At 37.7% G+C, this 14,099-nt stretch overlaps 1 pseudogene; it reads left to right on the top strand.

The window, feature by feature from the left end:
• The first annotated feature begins 10,617 nt into the window (after positions 1–10,617).
• Positions 10,618–12,882, top strand: LOC145391908 (ATP synthase subunit a pseudogene; annotated as a pseudogene).
• Positions 12,883–14,099: the final 1,217 nt, after the last annotated feature.

Raw genomic sequence — 14,099 nt, 5'->3', positions numbered from 1 at the left:
CCAAGTAGCTTAGGCTGTCTAGTAGAGGTTGTATGTAGGGTGAGGAGTGCTTGTAAGTGTAACTGTTGTGTTGGAGTGGCTTTGGATGTGTGTGTAGTCTGTGAACCAAGTGTAATCGGCCCGCGCAAGCCGACTGGGTGCAAGCATACTTTACTGTATGCGACACAGGTTCAACCACAGCACCCCTTGTGTCCGCCAATGCAGTACGTGGCCAGAAGAACGATCCCAAAGTTTTTTTACCCTGGCGGGGAGCGAACCCTCGTTCCTCAGTGTACGAAAATGCACACTTTACCGCTGAGGTTTCATATATATATATATATATATATATATATATATATATATATATATATATACTGTATATATATATATATATATATATATATATATATATATATATATACATATATATATATATATATATATATATATATATATATATATACCGTATATATATATATATATATATATATATATATATATATATATATATATCCCCCTGTGGTGAGGGGGACACCATCTGGCCGCACTATGGGGTGGTACTTCTACTCTGCGGCCAGGTTGTTAGAAAGAATACCGCCATCGTATTCCCTGCGTGTCGTAAAAGGCGACTAAAGAGGCGGGGTGATGTAAGGCCGTCTTGATATACAGGCCCGGAGGAAAGACTGATGACGTCACAGGCGGTGGCCTTTGCCTCTCATGCGTACACATTTAATATTTGCTTACTTACATAAGGCCATTATTATTTATTTTTTATTATTAGTGTTGATGCTATTAGTTATTATAATTTATTATTATTATGACAAACATTAGAAATTACAATTCCCGAATTTAAGGCCTAAAACACTGTAATGAATAGATGTGTTCAGATGCAAATTTTATACGATAATAGGATACCTGTATGTGTAATTATTTATCACTGTACAAACTGAAAATAACTTTTTTATTTGCACGGTAAAATAACTCACACAAATCCGGGTTGGCAACAACGTCGTTGGCCCACCTTCTGTGCACCTGGATTTTGAATAAGCCCACTTGAATAAACCCAATATTATGTCCACTTTACTGTTTTTAATGCATCTATTAACATAAAATCCGCATGAATTCCCGTTGAATTTGAAAAATAAGGTGTAAATAACCTACACAAAGGTTAAAAAATGACTTGCTGAAGAAAGCAGAAACAGTACACCAAAGGAAGAAAATATACACACTATACTTATATACATAATCAACCAATATTGTATAGGTTAGGGTTCTGACTACCATTGCATTGCATCGCATATATATTGTAATGTGCCTTTTTTCTTAGGCTAGGTATACGTAAATATAGCTATATAATTACATAAGCATATTGCTATATAACTATATTCCAATCATCGGTAATTTTTTTTCTCCTCTCCTTGTTAGGTAAGGTCAGATTAATTTATTATCCATCTAATAGCTTCTACCATAAAACAGTGCAACAACTTTACCTAACTGTAATGGAGACTAAATTGATTTTACACAAAATAATGGGTATTAGTATAGAGAGATCTCCAACAGCAATTTTACCGAACTGATATTTGTCATTTAAACAATAGGTTTCTTCTATCATATTTTCATTTCTGTTTATGTTCTAACCGGCGCAAATCTCAAGTCTCTCTCTTCAAACTACAGGAAACATGAGTATCAATAAAATAGACCCCGGCCTGGAAAAGATTCATATTTAGCTAACAATTCTTGTCATCATTCAGGCATAAGATTTAGGCAAAGGCATTACATTTGGCTTAGGGTGGACCCATACACATTTCTTCTTGGCCTAGGATAGGCCTATGTACATTTTTCCTGGCCTGGGCTTGGCCTATGCACATTTTTCTTGGCATGAGCTAGGCCTATACATTTCTTCCTGCCTAGACAAGGCCCATAAATGTTTTTGCTTGGCCTGGGCTGGGCTTATAAATGTTTCTTCTTACCCTAGGCTAAGCCTATACTTTTCGGTTGATATCCTTGCTACGTAGATATTTCACTGAATACATAGAACTAAAAGAATAAATCAAGCTACCAGTGAGTAGCCTAGGTTATTTTGCATGGAATGAAGTAAGGCATCAGTAAACAAATTAACATCTCAATACAACTGTGATCCACCAAAATATATTATGCACAGTTAATAAAGAACACTGAGAAACTTAGGCTGTGTTGTAATTTCGTTGCCTAACGTATTACGAGAACTACTTTTCTAGAAGATATCCACTGTGACAGTCTGATACCTCTTTCTCATTTAAAATGCGTTCAGTAAGAGCAATGATGCTTTTCATGCATTCTAGTATGGCTATATATATATATAATAATACATGAATGGCTTACCGTAAACGAAATCCAGATGGGAGAGAGGAAAAACTTGAAATAAGTGGGTGAGTTGCAGGCGTACCTCATTGTTTATAACGTGGCGGGTGGGCTGGCGGAATAATACAATGGCCACCGATTGTGACGTCACAGTCAGATATTGGCGGGAAACCCGGGCCTGTTCAAATCAAGACGTCCTTGGGTAAAGGGACTAGGGACCCCCTCCTTTGTTTTTTAGTTCCTAAAAAGAAACAGGCCAGAGAAAGGGATGGGGGATTGAGTTATCCCCATACCCTGAAGATTGGGTCTATGAATGTGCGTGGATGTAGTACGATTGAGGCTAAAAGGGAGGAGATTGGGAGAATGTTTCTGAGAAGAAAGTTGGATGTGTTAGCTTTGAGTGAAACGAAGATGAAATGGAAGGGTGAGTCTATGTTTGGAAGTGTGAATGGAAGATTGTCAGGTGTTGATAGAAGAAGGGCAAGAGGTGTGTGTATACACACACACACACACACACACACACACACATATATATATATATATATATATATATATATATATATATATAAAGTATATATATATATACTGTATGTATATATATATATATATATATATATATATATATATACTGTATGTATATATATATATATATATATATATATATTTTTTTTTTTTTTTTTTTTTTTTTTGGGTGGAAGAAGGAACCAAAGGCAACGAGCCTACAAAACTATTCCTTCCAAGAAAAACAAAATATAAGAGAGAGCCAAATTCAAGATCAGATCACTTCCAGATGCCTGGACACACTGCGTTTGAGAAACTGGAGATCATAGGAAATAGGAAATACAGACAGAGGGAGACTGTTCCAGAGTTGACCTGTTGCATAAATGAAGAACTGGGAGTAACAGTTGACTCTTGCATTAGAGAGTTGGACAGAAAAAAGATGAGAGTTTGCTGCTAGACGGGTGCTACGCGTCCGTCGTAGGGGTGGAGGAATCCATGCAGACAGTTCAGAGGAGCAGTGACCATTGAAGTAGGGATAGAAAAGAGATAAAGATGCAACAGTGCGGCGAAGAGACAAAGGTTGAAGGGAGTCAGTAAGAGGAGGAGAGTTAAAGGGGCAAAAAGCCTTTGACTCCACCCTATTGAGAAGAGCTGTATGTGGGGAGCCTCCCCACACACGAGAGTTGTACTCTACACAGGGGCGGATAAAACCCCTGTATAGAGTCAACAATTGTGCAGGGGTAAAGAAGGAATGGAGTCGGCTTAGCACACCCAATCTCTTGGAAGCAGATTTTATAAGAGATGTAATATGATCTTTCCAAGAAAAGACCCGAGTAAATGAAACCCCAAGCATGTTCAAGGATGATGCAGGATTAAGCTGAATATTATCAAACATTAGTGGGTATACCTGTGGAAGATTTTCTCGGGCTGATAGGTGCAAAAACTGAGTCTTTGATGCATTAAAAACAACAAGATTATTTTTACCCCAGTTAGAGATATGAGCCAAGTCAGACATTAGATGTGCCATAACCTCATCCCTTGATTGTTGAAGTAACTGCTGAGATGGACGTTGCGGGAATCGAATGGAAAGGTGAAGGGTGGAGTCATCAGCGTATGAGTGGATAGGGTTAGATGTACAGCTTAGGTCATTGATGAATAAAAGGAAGAGAGTTGGTGATAGGACAGAGCCCTGAAGAACACCACTGTTAATAGATCTAGGAGAAGAACGATGGCCATCTACAACAGCGGCTATAGAACGACCAGAAAGGAAGCTAGAGATGAAGGCACAGATAGAAGTATAGAAACCGTAAGAGGGCAGTTTGAAAATTAAAGATTTATGCCAGACTCGATCGAAAGCCTTAGAGATGTCAAGTGCAATGGCAAAGCTTTCGCCAAAGTCCCGAAAGGAGGATGACCAGGAGTCTGAAAGGTAGGTGAGAAGATCGCCGATGGAGCGTCCCTGACGGAACCCATACTGACGATCAGAAAGAAGGTTGTGATAGGAAAGATGCTTTAAAATTTTTCTATTAAGAACAGACTCGAAAACTTTTGAGATACATGATGTTAAAGCATTTGTACGATAGTTAGAGGGTTGGGAATGGTCACCCTTCTTTGGGACTGGCTGAATGAGAGCAAACTTCCAGCAAGAAGGAAAGGTACAAGTTGACAGACAAAGGCGAAAGAGTTTGCCTAGGCAGGGTGTAAGCAAAGAAGCACAGTTCTTGAGAACAACAGGAGGGACTCCATCAGGCCCATATGCCTTATTAGTATTGAGGCCTGTGACAGCAGAAAATACATCAGCTGAAGAAATTTTAATGTCAGCCATGAAGAAGTCAGAGGGGGGAAGTGATGGAGGAATAGCACCGGAATCATCTAAGGTGGAATCGGAGGAGAAAGTCTGAGCGAAGAGATCTGCTTTATCAGTAGAAGAAATAGGTACAGAGCCATCAGAGTAGAAAAGAGGAGGAAAGGATGATGAGGTAAAGTTGTTAGAAAGGTTTTTGACAAGGTGCCAGAAGGAGCGGGAAGAATTCGAATTAGAGAGTTGAGAGTACTTAGTATGGATGAAATTATTTTTAGCAGAGCGAATAACAGACTTAGCACGATTCCGGGCAGAAACGTATAAAAGATGTGATTCAGGGGTGGGTTGGCTCCGGTACCTTTTATAGGCCCTCTCCTTGTTGCGGACAGCATTACAACAAGCGTGATTAAACCAAGGCTTTCGTGCATTAGTCAAAGGATATGAGAAAGGAATGTATGCTTCCATGCTCGAAAGAATAACCTCTGTAATGCGCAAGGCACACTCAGATGGCTCCCGGCCATGGAAGCAATAATCATTCCAGGGAAAATCAAAGAAGTACTGCCTGAGGGCCTCCCAGTCCGCAGCTCCAAAGTGCCACAGACGACGTTTCTTTGGAGGGTCCGCAGGCCGTACTGAAGCGATAGGACAGGTTAATGTGATAAGGTTGTGATCGGGACCATAAATGCCCCCACCTTCTGCCCCTCTCCCGGTGACGACTCAAGATCCCTGGAACCACTGTCTGACTCTCTTCTTCATTTCTGCAACATTCGTGGCCTTTCCTCTAACTTTCGCTCTGTTGAGCACCACCTCTCCTTCTCTTAACTTCACCTTCTTTTTCTAACTGAGACTCAGCTGTCTGGGGCAACTGACAGCAGACCCTTTTCTGTATCCTCCTACTTTCTCCATACTCATTTCAAAGCCTAAGGTGGCTGTTGTGTATATATACGCAACAACTTATCTTGCTCTCGTGTTCCTGAACTTGATTCTTCCGAATTCTCTACGCTCTGGCTTCGGCTTTCCTGTCATTCTCTGACTAAATATATCTGTGCTGTTTACTTATCTCCTAATTCTACTGGCTATCAAAAATTCTTTGACTATCTTACTACGATGGAACACATTCTATCCATTTCTCCTTTCTCTGAAATCTCCATTCTAGGAGTTTTCAATGTTCACCACCACCTTTGGCTCTCCTCTCCTTTCACTGATCCACCTGGTGAACAAGCCTACACCTTTTCTATTCTTAATGACCTACAGCAGCTTGTACAGCACCCTACCCGTATCCCTGATCGCCTTGGAGAGAGTTCCAACATACCTGACCTCTTCCATACAACTAATCTTTCTGCTTACACTGTTAATCTTTTCTCTCCGTTGGGCTCCTAATCTGCTAAATAAAGGGCCACTATATATTCATGAGAGAGACTTGACTCAGACCTCCCGGATATACTGAGTTAACGAGTGGCATTAGAATCATTTTAGAATAAAAATTATGAGACCGATCTTGAGGTGAGGCTCCTGAGGCTCTGTGAGCATAAGTGCTATAAGCACATGCGGGAGAGCCTCTTAGGCTCAGCCGAACCCCGTTCCATCAGAGATATGGCCGCATGATTCAGTGCCTTATAAGATCAAGGTAGGCCTCCTTATGTATTGGGACTAGGGACTCGAAGCTGGGCTCTGGATAGGATTGATCGGTTGGGGGTGTCGGGGGAAAGGGAGTTATGTATGGTGCTTTCGGTGTTTACCTGGAGTTTCGTATAATTCTGTGTTTAAGTCTTAGGTTAATGTACGAGTATGTATATAACAACGGAGAATTAAGAAGAAATTTACTATATTCAAAAATTTACTTTACACACTTTAAAGCGTTGTATTACTATAATTTTTTACAGTGTATTTGATCAAGAAGGAAAGCGAATTCAAAAATTTTTCTTAAAAAATTGTTCTGACATGAGGTGGGAGTGGAACAAAAAAATAATAAAATATTTTGTTGAGCTTAAAATTTTTTCTAGATCGGAATTGCTATAAGGTTTTTGTTGTTAGTTTGACTACAATTTGAAAAAGAGACTAGATTTAGTGAAGTAAAATTTGGCTTTCCAATACACTAATCTGCTAAATAAAGGGCCACTATATATTCATGAGAGAGACTTGACTCAGACCTCCCAGGTATACTAAGTTAACGAGTGGCATTAGACCCATTTTAGAATAAAGATTATGGGGCCGATCTTGAGGTGAGGCTCCTGAGGACCCTGGGAACACTGCCGTTGAGAGCGTGTGTGAAAGGGTACTCAGGCACAGCCGAACCCCGTTCCATCAGGGATATGGCCGCATCGAGCTCTTCCAAATAAGAACTTAGTCCCATTCTATGTGTATGTTTATTTGACCCCAGATTGTGTATATATCATACCTTAGATAAGCAGGACCGATGGTGGAATGTTCTCGGCCCAGCTCTTTTACAGTTGTATATGGCTGTCGCTCTACATTGCCTTTATTTTCCTGTATAAGCTAGTACATAAGGAGATTTGATATATATAACTATAACAAGGTGAAATCTGAGGGTGTGTTTACTATGTTAAGAATTTTACTTTTTATGAAAAATTTTAGTGGGGGGGGGGGAAACTGTGTGTTGAGAGTCGGTAAACTCTCTATTTAGTGGAGCTAATAATTTTGTGTAAGAGAAGTAAACGGAGTTTAACCGCTTTAAGTAGAGGTTAGAAGCCTCTCTTCTGGCTTAAATCTCTATGGTTAAGCTAGTCTAGGGGGACATCTTTTGAGTGCAAATCAAAATTTTTTATTAAACTATAGCCTAGAGTAGGGTTAGTGTATTATCTTCATTCAAGTGCTCCTTGGGCTCATTCGTAGTAGAGACCTAGAAGGAGGATTAAAATGAAGAATAGTCCTACTATTCTTCAAGAGTAGACATTAGAGATTTCTAAGATGTAGGCGACTGGGAGGATTAGAGTGATTTCTACGTCAAAAATTAGAAAGATAACAGCAATTAAGAAGAATCGTAGGGAGAATGGTAAACGGGCGGATCCTTTGGGGTCAAAACCGCATTCATATGGTGAGTTTTTTTCTCGGTCTATAATTGTTTTTTTTGGCTAAAACGGAGGCTAGGATTATAACAGCACATCTAATTAAAAGGGTTAGAATTGTAATAAATGATAGAATGATCATTGTTTTTTCTAGAAGTTTCTAGTCCTCATGATTGGAAGTCACGTATACTGCGTATACTAAAAAAAACTTGTGTTCTAAAAGGAAATCTAATTTCCATGATAAGAGCTTAAATCTTAGGCATTTATCTGCCATTTTAGAATGAAGTGGCCGAAATTTGAAGGTATTAGACTGTAAATCTAAAGGTGAGCGATTGCTCTTTCATTAATTTGCAAGGTTTAAAAGGTTTTTACTTTTATTGAAAGCTTTGAAGGCTTTTAGTTTGATTAACTTAAAACCTTTAGTTGGATTAGAATATATGGTAGGGAATTTCACCTTATCTTAGAAGATCAAAACTTCTTGTGCTTATACACTAACATACGCGTTAAATCTCAGTGAATACTCACATTTTTAGATTTGCAATCTAACGTCTTAACAATTCCACTATGAGATTTATAATGCAACGGTGGTTTTTCTCAACAAATCATAAGGATATTGGAACTTTATATTTTGTCTTGGGAGCTTGGGCTGGAATAGTCGGGACTTCTTTAAGATTAGTAATTCGGGCTGAATTGGGTCAGCCGGGGAGCTTGATTGGGGATGATCAGATTTATAATGTAGTAGTAACTGCTCATGCTTTTATTATAATTTTCTTTATAGTTATGCCTATTATAATTGGTGGTTTTGGAAATTGATTGGTTCCTTTGATGTTAGGTGCGCCGGATATGGCATTTCCTCGTATGAATAATATGAGGTTTTGATTGTTGCCTCCTTCTTTGACTTTGCTTTTAATGAGAGGAATGGTAGAGAGTGGAGTTGGTACAGGTTGGACTGTATATCCTCCATTATCTGCGGCTATTGCTCATGCTGGGGCATCTGTTGACTTGGGAATTTTTTCTTTACATTTGGCTGGGGTTTCTTCTATTTTGGGTGCTATTAATTTTATGACTACTGTTATTAATATGCGTCCGCGGGGTATGACGATGGATCGTATGCCTTTGTTTGCTTGGTCAGTTTTTATTACGGCTATTTTGCTTTTAATTTCTTTGCCTGTTTTAGCTGGTGCTATTACTATGTTGTTAACGGACCGTAATTTGAACACTTCTTTCTTTGATCCGGCTGGGGGAGGTGATCCTGTTCTTTTATCAGCATTTGTTTTGATTTTTTGGGCATCCTGAGGTTTATATTTTAATTTTACCTGCGTTTGGGATGATTTCACATATTGTTAGTCAGGAGTCTGGGAAAAAAGAAGCTTTTGGGAGGCTAGGTATGATTTACGCTATGTTAGCCATTGGGATTCTTGGTTTCGTAGTGTGAGCTCATCATATGTTTACTGTGGGAATGGATGTGGATACTCGAGCGTATTTTACGTCAGCAACAATGATTATTGCGGTTCCTACTGGAATTAAAATTTTTAGGTGACTGGGAACTCTTCATGGAACTCAAATTAACTATAGACCTTCTATGTGTTGGGGATTAGGGTTTATTTTTTTATTCACAGTAGGAGGATTAACGGGGGTTGTGTTAGCTAATTCTTCAATTGATATTATTTTACATGATACTTATTATGTTGTGGCGCATTTCCATTATGTGCTTTCCATGGGGGCGGTCTTTGGGATTTTTGCTGGATTGGCGCACTGATATCCTTTGTTTACTGGGTTAGCATTAAATCCTAAGTGGTTGAAGATTCATTTTTGTACTATGTTTTTAGGAGTTAATATTACTTTTTTCCCTCAGCATTTCTTAGGGTTGAATGGGATGCCTCGGCGGTATTCTGATTATCCCGATGCTTATACGGCTTGAAATGTTTTATCATCACTTGGGTCTATGATTTCTTTAGTGGCTGTATTAGGATTCATTATTATTATTTGAGAGAGAATAGTGTCTTATCGTGTAGTTGTGTTTTCGATGTATTTCCCTACTTCTATTGAGTGAAAACACGCTCACCCTCCTGCAGATCATAGATATATGGAAATTCCTCTAGTTTCTAATTTCTAAAATGGCAGATTAATGCACTAGGTTTAGGACCTATGAATGAGAATGTTATTCTCTTTTAGAATTAATTAATGGCAACTTGAGGGTATATGGGATTGCAAGACAGGGCTTCACCTCTTATGGAGCAGTTAATTTTTTTTCATGATCATGCGATAGTAGTTTTAATTCTTATTACAACTCTTGTGGGATATATAATGGCTAGGTTATTTTTTAATAGGTTTATTAATCGTTTTTTGTTAGAAAATCAGACAATTGAGGTGATTTGGACTGTTTTGCCTGCTTTGATTTTAATTTTTATTGCTTTGCCTTCGCTGCGGCTTCTTTATTTGTTGGATGAGGTTAATAATCCAAGTGTGACTTTAAAGTCTATTGGGCATCAGTGGTATTGAAGTTATGAGTATTCAGATTTTTCTCAGTTGGAGTTTGATTCGTTTATGGTTCCTACTGAGGAGTTAGGGGAGGCTGGATTTCGGCTTTTGGATGTTGATAATCGAGCTGTGTTGCCTTTCAATACTCAGATTCGGGTGCTGGTAAGGGCGGCTGATGTTATTCATTCTTGAACTGTTCCTGCTTTAGGGGTGAAAGTTGATGCTATTCCTGGTCGTTTAAATCAGATTAGGTTTTTAATTTCTCGTCCAGGTTTGTTTTATGGTCAGTGTTCGGAAATTTGTGGTGCTAATCATAGTTTTATGCCTATTGTAGTAGAAAGAGTTTCTGTTAAGTCCTTTTTGTCATGAGTTACATCTTCTGATGAAGCTTAGGTTAAATTTCACCAGATGACTGAAGTTTAAGTGTAGGTCTTTTAAACCTGTTATAGTATGATTACTTCTGGTGGGTAATTAAAAAGATAAGCTAAGATGAAGCTGATGGGTTCATATCCCATTTATGGGTATAATTCCCTCTTTTTAGTGGTTAAAAGTGGTGTAGTTCTTGGTGAGGTTGACGCTGATAATGTCAATTTTGTAATTTAGATATTACCTATACCTGCGAAAGAAGTAGTTAATTAGTTTATGTTAATTAAAAGATTTTCTCTTTTGAATTTATTTCTCTTATCCTAATTTGTTGTTTTTTTCTACTTTAGTTTCGGGAACTTTGCTTTCTGTTTCATCTTGTTCGTGATTTAGGGCTTGAGTCGGGTTGGAGTTGAATTTGCTGTCATTTATTCCTCTTATAATTACTAAAAGTAACCAGTATTCTTCGGAGGCGGCTTTGAAGTATTTTTTAATTCAAAGCTTGGGTTCTTCTTTAATTATTTTTTCAGCTTCTTTTATATTAATTTATTTTGGGGTTGCTTCTGTTATTTTATTTTGTGCTTTAATTTTAAAGTTAGGGGGTGCTCCTTTTCATTTTTGGTTTCCTCAAGTTATGGGTGGTTTGCTTTGGCCTCAGGCTATAATTTTGATGAGGGTTCAAAAAGTTGCTCCTTTGTTTTTATTATGTTATTTGGCTAGAGTGAGGATGATGGAAGTGTATTTTTCTGTGGCTAGGATATTGTCGGCTGTTGTAGGTGCGGTAGGTGGTATTAATCAGACCTCTTTGCGTAAGGTGTTGGCTTTTTCTTCAATTAATCATATTGGTTGGATGCTTTCTTCTGTTTTGGTAAGAGAAGTAACTATAGGTGTTTATTTTTTGTTTTATTCTGTGATTCTTTATCTATTGTTGTTCTTTTTCATTATAAGCAAGCTTTCCATTTTAATCATCTTCTGACTTATAATTTTCCTACTGAGGTGAAAATGTTAGTATTTTATTCTTTGTTGTCGTTAGGGGGTCTTCCTCCTTTTACTGGGTTTGTTCCTAAGTGGTTAGTTATTCAAGAGTTGGTAGGGGCAGGTAATTTTGTTTTGCTGGTTGTGCTTCTTGGGTCTGCTCTTGTAACTTTGTATTTTTATCTTCGAGTATCAATTATGTCTTTGACTATTAGGACTCCTAGGTTGGTAATTTCTTTTGCGGATCAGCAGGGATTCAAATGGGTTATGCCGTGTTGTGTGTTTGTTAATTTTTTTGGACTTTTAATTCCGTTTATGATTATAATTGTTTGGTTGATTAGTTAAAAAATAAGTTTGTCAGGCTTAAGTTATCCTGTGAGGATATCATCCGATCCCTCAGATGGCTCCTATTTTGTGGCTGAATTTAGTTATGTTTTTAATTACGTTTATTGTTTTTATTGTAATGAATTATTATATTAGAGTTCCAAAAAAAATTGAATCAAGATCGGGGGAGATTGGCATTGTGGAAAAGATCTGAAAGTGATAGCAAGGTTATTCTCTATTTTTGAACCTTCCTCTGGTTTAATGGAGTTGGAATTAAACTGACTTTCTACTTTTGGGGGGTTGGTATTTTTGCCCTATATTTATTGGCTTTCTCCTTCTCGGTGGTCTGTTGTGTGATATAAGTTAAATATAGCCTTGCATCAAGAGTTTAGAAATATTCTTGGGCCTAAATTACAAAGTAGAACTATTGTTTTTGTTTCTCTGTTTTCGTTTATTGTTTTTAATAATTTCTTGGGTCTCTTGCCCTATGTTTTTACTAGATCTAGGCATCTAGTTATGACTTTAGAGTTAGCTCTTCCTCTTTGGTTGACTTTTATGATTTATGGTTGGTTTAATCATACTCAGCATATGTTTGCTCATTTAGTTCCTCAGGGAACGCCTGTAGTTTTAATACCTTTTATGGTATTAATTGAGAGTATTAGAAATATTATTCGGCCTGGGACTTTGGCGGTTCGGTTGATGGCTAATATGATGGCTGGCCATTTGTTGTTGACTCTTTTAGGGGGGACTGGTCCTTCATTAACTTCTTACTTTTTAGTTCTTTTATTTGTTGCTCAGATTTTACTTCTTTTGCTTGAATTTGCTGTTGCAGTTATTCAATCTTATGTTTTTGCCGTTCTAAGAACTTTGTTTGCGAGAGAAATTAACTAATGGCATCATCACATGGACATCATGCTTATCATTTGGTAGAAATAAGACCGTGGCCTTTAACTGGGTCTATTAGAGCGATAATATTAACTACTGGATTAGTTAAATGATTTCATCAGTTTAATATAGACCTTCTTATTTTGAGGTTTGTTGCTGTTATTTTGATTATAATTCAGTGGTGACGAGATGTAGTGCGTGAAAGGACTTATCAAGGATTACATACTAGAGTTGTGGTTGCTGGATTGCGGTGGGGGATGATTTTGTTTATTGTCTCGGAAGTTTTCTTCTTTTTTTCGTTTTTTGGGGCTTTTTTTCATTGAAGGTTGGCCCCTGCTGTGGAAATTGGTATGACTTGGCCGCCTAAGGGAATTATTCCGTTTAATCCGTTTCAAATTCCTCTTTTGAATACTATTATTCTTTTGTCTTCAGGAGCTACAGTGACTTGGGCTCATCATGCTATTATGGGGTCTAACCATAATGAAGCTCTTCAGAGTCTTGGTATTACTGTGTTTTTAGGTGTTTATTTTACGGCTCTTCAGGCTTTTGAGTATTTTGAGGCTCCGTTTACTATTGCTGACTCGGTTTTTGGATCTTGTTTTTTTGTAGCCACAGGTTTCCATGGTTTACATGTGATTATTGGTACTACTTTTTTGATGGTATGTTTGTATCGTCTTTATATGTGTCATTTTTCTCCGACTCATCATTTTGGTTTTGAGGCTGCTGCATGATATTGGCATTTTGTTGATGTAGTTTGATTGTTCCTTTATATTTTTATTTATTGATGAGGTGGATAAAAAATAAGTAAGTAGATTAGAAAGCGAAGTTTTGCACTTAGTTTCGGCCTAAGCTTTGACTATGTAGTCTCTAATTTTGGTAGAAGCCAAAGGAGAGGCTAATCACTGTTAATGATTGAATTGAAGTTATCTTCCTATCAAGAGAAAGCTTCTGTGGTGTAAGTATAACACGATACGTTTTCGCTGTATAGTTAAAATATTTTTTTAGAAGCTAAGCACTTTTAGATGTATTCATCTCTTTCGCAACTTCAACGCGATATTCTACAAATAAATTATAAAAGTAAATATTAAAGAATGAGAGTATAAGGGTTAAAATAAGGAAGATTTAAAGTTTCTGTCACTAATTATTTGATGTAGTTTGGACGAGTTTATTAATGTTTGGAAGATTCCTTGGCCTCCTCTGATTTCGGATCACCCCTTATCGATTATTTTGGAGTAGTTTTGGCCTAGACTAAGGCTAGATTTGGATAGGTTGAAGGTGGATAGGAACGGTAGGAATCATATAGAGCCTGAAAAAACTACTAGAGGATAGAGATTGAGTGAGTTTAATTTGAAGTTTACGTTTATAATATTGAGTAGATAGCCTATTAGCCCTCCGAGGATTCTGATTGTTAGTACTAGGTTTTT

This window comes from Coenobita brevimanus, chromosome 20, assembly GCF_032717465.1.
Source record: "Coenobita brevimanus isolate Jiangsu-jjx chromosome 20, ASM3271746v2, whole genome shotgun sequence".
In the NCBI taxonomy this organism is placed as follows: Eukaryota; Metazoa; Arthropoda; class Malacostraca; order Decapoda; family Coenobitidae; genus Coenobita; species Coenobita brevimanus.
The sequence above is the reverse complement of the archived record's forward strand: the minus strand, read 5'-3'. Positions and strand labels throughout refer to the sequence as shown.